This window comes from Acanthisitta chloris, unplaced genomic scaffold (assembly GCF_000695815.1).
Source record: "Acanthisitta chloris isolate BGI_N310 unplaced genomic scaffold, ASM69581v1 scaffold6777, whole genome shotgun sequence".
Lineage (NCBI taxonomy): Eukaryota > Metazoa > Chordata > Aves > Passeriformes > Acanthisittidae > Acanthisitta > Acanthisitta chloris.
Window position 1 is genome coordinate 185,995 of NW_008684242.1, and position 6,000 is coordinate 191,994.

Genomic DNA, 6,000 nt, shown 5'->3' on the forward strand with positions numbered 1-6,000 from the left:
AAAATAATAATGAGAATAGTAGTTAAAATGTGTATATTACACACATAAGGTTAGCTGGGTCCTTCACCAGCAAGTAAAATAGCACTGAATTTAATATCACCTCAAACATTACTTTGGTCCCTTCTGTCACGCAGAAGTGATATATACTTTAATTACTTCTGGAGTAGTTATTAGATATCTCTTTCTATCCTATCCATTCAACATATGGTCTGCTGTCTGATTTACTTCATAAGTGTTGTGCTGAATACAAAATTATTAATTTACTCCTGGGCTCTCACAAAATTAGCTAAGAAACTTACAAATTTAATGCATTTTCCTTTGCAACCATCACCTAATCTAGTGAGACTAGACAGCACTATCTTCTCCATTTCACAAGTTGGAACAGAGGTACAGAGAAATTATTGCCAAATTAATCAAAAATACCCATTAATTTGAAAATCAGGACCCAATTTTCCAAAATGTTATAAAAGTGCCACCTCTTTTATATATTCAAGTTTAGTTTCATATTACCCCTTTCAGTCACAGCCACTACATCATTCTGGCATACCTTACCATCTAAATAGCTCATTTTGCACCTTGATAAAATTATTTCCCCATTCTTTCCTTTTGTAGTGTTGTGAGTGTTTTAACTTTATATTCATCAGGTGAAAAAATAAACAAACAAAAACGTGAACATTCATTTGTGTTTGATTTAACTCAGGGCTGACTACATCATTTGTTTATTAAGAGCAGAAACTCAGAAAAACTTTGCAGCTTAAAGGTTCAGGGCACTTATGTGAAGACTTCAACTTTCTCCTGATTTCAGCAGATTGCTATAGGCTTTGTGAAAAACTTCCTTTGCACAAAAAGCATTTTCTCAATAAATTACGTAAATAATTACAAAGCCTGCAATATTACATTCTGCTAAAGAGCAACATATTCACGCCTAGTCTATGTCTTGGAAATGGCTAAATATTAGCACTGAAATTATATATACAGTAAAAAACACCACACCAAAACCAAACATCACACACACCTCCTCCCCTCCCCACCAAACCTATACACTTCATAGCACTGACATTTCTCCAAGTCAGTGGTTTGAGTTTTCACAGTTTAAAAAGTCACAAAACCACTGAGATTGGGAGGGGCCTCCAGAGATTTTCTGGACCAATGCCCCTGCTCAGTCAGGTAGAGCAGGTTTTCCTGGATCATATACCATCAGGTTTTGTGTATCTTCAAGGATGGAGACTGCACAGCATCTCTGGGCAATCTGTGCCTCTGATTTCTTTCACATTAAAAGTCTTTTTCTAGTATGTTTAAGCAAAATTTCCTGTGTTTCAGCTTGTCCTTACTGCCTCTTGTCTGGTCACTGGACCCCACTGAGAAGAGTCTGGCTCCATCTCCTCTTCTGCTCCCATTGGGTATTCATGCACATTGATATGATCCCCCCACCCCAAAACTTCTCCAGGTTGAACAGTCCCAGTTCTCTCAGCCTCTCTTGATACACCAGTTACTCCAAGTCCTTAATCATATTCACTGGACTCACATGTTCAACTTTGTGTCCACTGGGACTCCCAGGGCCTTTCCAGCAAAGCTGCTGTCCAGGCAGTCATCTCCCAGCCTGTACTGGCATATAGGGTTATTCCTCCTTAGGGAGAGGACTTGGTATTTCCCTTCACTGAACTCCGAGACTCCTGTTGTTCCCTTTCTCTGGTCTGTCAAGGTGCCTCTGAGTGGCAGCACAAACAATTGTACTCTGTCCACAAACATCCAAAAATCAAGGCCTTACAGCAGGAAGGTTGAGGAAGCCTTTTAATGCCTGAATTCATAAAAATTTATGGGTCATGTATGCCACAAATGCCAGAAAACTATTCAGATTCACTAGAGCAATACAAGCACACTTGTCATTACATAATCAATTGATAAGATCACTTTAAGCAGTTCAGATAGTTTTTGTTCTGATCCTGATGAAGGGAAATCTGAACCCTTACACCTCTATTAACTGGTTCAGAGCAAAACTGTCCATTCTCCATCAAAATGACAGTGAAAGGCAGAATAAAAATGGCACATTATTGACCTCTGACTTATCTTCAAGTGAAAAATGACAAAATCATTATAACTGCTTGTCAGAAGTTCTTTTCTTGTTTACTAAATTGCATTTGTCCCTGTGGATATATCTGAACCCTCTTATCCCATGCAATACAAAGTCTAAGGATTCATTGCCTTTAAAGTGTGATGCTGACATTCTTTTCCTTCCTCAAATGAAGTGGAATTTCATTCTTTTAGTGGGGAAAGGGAGAGGAAAGAGAGGTGAGGGAAAGAATCAAATCAAAAAATCCATGGTTTTATAAGTGATTCCATTGTCTCTACATAGGCATCAGGCTGGGTCTGGCCTATATGCCCCAGGTATAATCTCCCTGTTGCACCTTAATTCACTGCCCAGAGCCCAGATATAATTCAGCTTTGAAACCTACCAAAATAGGCATATAAAAAAAGGTACACACAATTTCCAGGCAGGGTAGGAGAGTGTACTGAAAGCACCTAGTACAGAGAGGTCTAGTTTAGGGCAGAATCAGCTAAACAGATCATTTGGTCAAGGGCATGGAAGGGCACTATGTGCTGTATGGGTGGAGAGGCTGGATTGGGACTGCAGCACATAAAACTTTGTTACACAGTTTGGACTCTTCATCTAATCAGACAGCAACCATCCAACTGTTTCAGAGACGCAACACAGCTGTAGAGAATATAAAAAAGCTATTTTATATAGCTTTATATGACTGCCATTAGTGTCCAATAACATAAGCGAATATGGAAAAAAAGGGTAAGCCATAAACAGCTGTAGCATCAAAAACGAAAGGAAGGATGCTTTTACCCCTTACGTTACTACAGGAGATACTGTAACTAGAAGATGTGGGAGATTGGGGAAAGAAAGAACAGGTGACACACAGATAACAGGCAATAGACACAAGCCATGCCTTCTGCCTTTCCTTGCTAATCCTAAAACAACTGAACTCCAAACAAATGAAACAACTACAATACCAACTTGACTACATCAGACACAAGCTATGTGGTGCACTTGGGAAACATACAAGTTTACCATGGTCGTAGGAACATCTCAGCTGCAAAACAGTGATCTAAATCCTAAAACTAACATTTCTGTTTCTGCACAAACACCCTGGAAATTCAATGACTGATATTAAGTCAGGGTAAAAATTATTCAAAGGTATATCTTTCCAGGAAAATGAGTTTAGAAAACTTTCCAAAAACTTTTCATAATCATGCAACCATCATTACACAAACTCTGTTTCATTCTGTAAGTAAATTCCTAACACAGAGTTAGAATCCAACACTTCTTTGACAGGTAAACCCAGTCTATACCACAGTCAAAAGAGAGGCCTGTGAAAACTGCATATTATAAATGTACAAATCAGGATTTAATTACTATTAGATTGCTGAATATAAGTAAAAAATTATTGTTTAACAACAATGGTATGCAAGTATTCTGTAGCATTGTGATGGCATAGCCAGACATAATATATAAACATATTATGTAAGTATGTGAATGCCAAAAAGGCAAAGAGAGATGGGCACAGCTGCATACAGGAGTTAGCCAGAACAAAAAGCAGTCAAACAGGCAACAAGATTAAGCATAAGAGTTTGCAAACAAGAATACGCAATAAAGACAGCTAAAAAAGTCAACAGAAAACAAGATTAGCAATATGAAACCCAGAGGAACCCTGTGTCCCCAGGGAAGGGGGACAACAGCATTAAAACATCAGGTACTAGGGAGGAAAACTAGAGAATGAAGACAAGACACTTCAGTTCAGACTTCTCTTGTCACAGAGATCTCAAGCCTAGCCAACACTGACCCTGCAACCAAGGACTACCAGGGACTGCAGCGATCAGTTGCCTACATATCCCAGCAGTAGAAGGCAGGTTGTTAGATCAGTGAATGTCCATCCCCACAGGTGCCTCCCCCTGATCACCACAGAGAAGTCAGACAAAGGAGCTCATTTTCCTGCCCTATAGAGGGTCATGTCCTTCCCAGCACCTTCTTACTACTATCGTAGCCTGCTAAGCTGCTCCCACAGAGTGCTCTATGAATCAAGACAGCTATCATCAACACAGGGGATGCAATTGGAGTGCATGTAGAAAACTTCCATCAGCCACTGACAAAACCAGGGCATAAAGTTAAGGCTGACTGAGCAGGTCTCTCATCCTTCTCATTCCTCAGAAGTTCAGATTTTACTGAAATGAACACAGTGGTAAGGCCTGGGATATTAACTCAGCCTGGTGTTAGAATGTGCCAGGTGTATGAGTGCAACAATAAATAACAAAGTTGTAATTCTTCAGGGAAAGACTGCGCCATAGAAAATGATCATGAAAGACAGTTTTGATCGTATGGAAAATGTCAGCATAGATACCACAGATACCCTTCCCTAAATTAATGTACCAAAGAAATTCAATTTAAAAGAAGGCATTATCTAAAGTACCCTAGCATCAAAAAAAAACCCAAGAAAATTTAAAAGTTGAAATACAGGAAGTCAGATAAACACTGCAAAACATTAAAAACAGCACACATAAAAGTTTCTTTATGGGTAATTCTGATTGAAATGAGTCATCATCCAGAATTAGTACATGTAGAAACAAGTCATTTCAAGGGATGTTAAGCTATTCCATTAGTACTGCAAGCTATCAGTCCTTTTTATATAAATGACGTCTGGATATTTCAGCAAATTTGAGAGTATATAGTCCAACAGATTAGCCACCAGCTATTGCTTTTGGATACTTTAAACACAGGCCTAGCCAAATGATTTTACAGAGCAAACAATTTCCTTCACAGCTCTCGTTGCAATATGCAAGACATTTAAAAATTTTATATTTTAAAAAAAAATCTCTGGATTAGCCAAAATAAACAACTTTAAGTTTGAAAAATATTTATAAGGGCAAATGTTGTTGTCTGGAACAACCTTGAAGAAGCAAAAGTCACTGAGTAAACTTAATGTTTCTTTCCTCTGCTCAGCTTGAAGAATGAATTATTCCTGATGTGTCAGAAAATACCACAACACAACAGACCTTTTCTAAATATAAATTGCTTCTTTTTAAGGGCCAAAGACATCTGTAGGTAAGCGCGGAGAACTACTCAGTTTGCCATTAATCTGTGAATCCATAATTAAATCTCAGGTTAACAGCATGTGACTAACAGATGCTTTCTGTAGCCAGTTTAACAATTTGAAACATTGTATATGTGTAACACCAATGCAATAAACAATGGAAATGCCAAGACACAAATTAGCTCTTTGCTAACAGCCAATTTGAAATGCAAACCCAAAGAAATTCAGCCTAAAATTGGCGCCTGGTCTTTCAGCATTTTCTTGTTCTTCCTGGAGTAAATTTGAAAGGAGAACAAGGAAACACACTATAAAAGGTAATTTTATCTCAGAAAGCCTTCATCCAACATTTTTCAAAGTTTGAATAAAGAATAACATATTTAATCAGCTTGAAGAACAACATAATAATCAAGGGGAAATGGGAGCAACCAGAAAAGTTATTGAAAGAAAGGTTTGCTGCTTACTATATGCATTTTAAATATGAACAGTTTAAACAACTGACTTCTAACTGGAGTTAGGAAGCAAAGGTAAGTTGAAGAAAATATAATAGATTTGTGATCGGTCTGAAAAAAAAACCCAACCAGTTTCAACAAAAAAAAAAAATCTCTGACATTATTAAGTCTCTTAGACTAAGTTGCCAATAACATTTAAGTCAAGCAACTCACTTGATCTACTGCTCTATTTTCAAGTGATGCCTTTATACACCTGCAGTACAGAACTCTGCAAAATAAAATAACTGCAGGAAGAAGTCGCAGTCATTATTTGATGTACTCTCCAATTTTCCATCAGTAATGATGAGGAGCCCATCCAACAGAAATGTCACAATATTCAACAGCAATATTATGATGCCAAAGCATAATAAGTAGTCAGCACATAAATGATAAATTGTTCTATGTACTCTGTTCTCTCT

General features: G+C 37.8%; 1 protein-coding gene across 1 annotated transcript in view; it reads right to left on the reverse strand.

Annotated features, from left to right (window-relative positions):
• The window catches only part of LOC103806550 (utrophin-like), a gene marked incomplete at its 5' end in the record, with an annotated part of 205,357 nt that overhangs the window by 42,953 nt on the left and 156,404 nt on the right, over positions 1-6,000 (reverse strand). The window lies entirely within an intron of this gene.